This window comes from Homarus americanus, unplaced genomic scaffold, assembly GCF_018991925.1.
Source record: "Homarus americanus isolate GMGI-L3 unplaced genomic scaffold, GMGI_Hamer_2.0 scaffold56910, whole genome shotgun sequence".
Classification (NCBI taxonomy): domain Eukaryota; kingdom Metazoa; phylum Arthropoda; class Malacostraca; order Decapoda; family Nephropidae; genus Homarus; species Homarus americanus.
The window spans coordinates 534,964-536,684 of record NW_024750825.1 but is presented as its reverse complement, the minus strand read 5'-3'; the positions used below and the strand labels follow the sequence as shown (position 1 = coordinate 536,684).

Below are 1,721 nucleotides of genomic sequence, written 5' to 3'. Positions count from 1 at the left end.
GCAGCAACAGTAGTAGTAGTAGTAGTAGTAGTACAAGACATATCCTTTGCTTATAATCACTCACCATACCTGCCTGACATGTCACCTGCATATCCGAAACACCTGTCGTATGTTGTGGTATAGTAACGGGTTATGAGTTACCTTTACCGATGGGATCTTGGACAGGTGTCTTACAGTAACATAACTCCATCTTTTGACATCTAATCGTTAAGAAAATCAGAATTTGAGTAAATGAAGAATGTATCTGTGCATTTTTCTCGATACTTTCTTTTTTTTTAATCATGAAGGTCATCCTGTGTCCCTGTAGGGTTTAAAATCAACCTTCTGGCAGCGGTGGGACTCGAACCCACGCCTCCGAAGAGACTGGTGCCTTAAACCAGCGCCTTAGACCGCTCGGCCACGCTACCGGTACAGGGTTAACATTCTCAGAACGATGACTTAACCCCTTGCGTATAATAACTTAACCGCTTAAGTATGATGACTTAACCCCTGCTATACGACGATTTAAACCCTTCTGTACGATGGATTTATCTCTTGAGTACGATGACTTAACCCTTGATTATGATGAGTTAACCCCTTCAATATGATGATTTAAGCCCTTGAGTACGATGCCTTTACCCCTAAAGTACGATGAATTGATCCCTTGAGTACGGTATTATCATAATCAATGGGCTAAGTTCCTGTACTTAGGGTTTATGAATACTTGTGTGTCTCGTGGTGCAGTAGCATGAAATATATACATCCCCTTTGATGTATCAGAAAATAATAAGTAAATTTAATCCTAGAAAGGGACTCTTAGATATAAGGTCAAAGGTGAGTGCTACAAATGAGGTTAGACAGGTGATGTTGTTAAAAATATATCCAAAGTTTGATTAATTACTCGGGTGCTAAAGGTGGGGTAGACGGAGTTAATTAGTGGAGGGCATCTTACTGATTTAAACGACCTTAGATCCCGAGGCAATGTTGGAGACATGTAACTTCTCCAACATTAGGAAAACATTACAACAGGAACAAACACCTCCGGTAACAATAACACTACTCGTCACAGATACATCTTCCAGGTGATCAAATTTCGAAACATGAAAACTTGGATTGTAGATATAAATAATCTCATAACATTAATAAATTATCATCTGAAAGGTAAATTGATGGTGTTGGTAATGCAGTTTCCTTTGAAGACAAGATCATGACAGAGGAAGAACACTTTTTAATAAACATGGCGCAGGGAGAGATCAAATAAGCTTCGTTGTCAAATAATATATTCTGTGAGGGGTCGACGTGCTGGAGAGTGAAAATATTGGAAGCAAGATGTTTTGAACTGCCGGAGTTATATACGAATATGAGATAGGAAAAATATGTGAGGCAAGGAATTCCGTGCAGTGCTACTCCAGGATATAAATTGATTTGGGAAGGAAAAGGTTCTGCAAGATGTGCCCTCCCAGACAGCCCTCATGGACGATGGCACTGTTGAGAGTAGTTCATCGGACAGTGGCAGTATAAATATCAATTATAACAGGGAAGTATAATGTGGCAGTCACCAAGATCTGACCTTTTCACCTAATGATTTTAAAGAGATTATTCATCCAACTCGGCAGCAGTCTGCGAGAATGATCCGACACATTCAACGTCATCCTCCAGCTTATTGATGACAGCTCTTTGAAGTTGTATTATGTCTTACCCTTTAATTTGAAGCAAAAATATTTAATGTTGACGTGTTTCCG

General features: G+C 39.5%; 1 non-coding gene across 1 annotated transcript; it reads right to left on the bottom strand.

The window, feature by feature from the left end:
- Positions 1-325: 325 nt before the first annotated feature.
- On the bottom strand, positions 326-407 carry Trnal-aag. Its single transcript has one exon. It is a non-coding gene; the product is annotated as a tRNA-Leu (tRNA).
- Between the last annotated feature and the right edge of the window lie 1,314 nt (positions 408-1,721).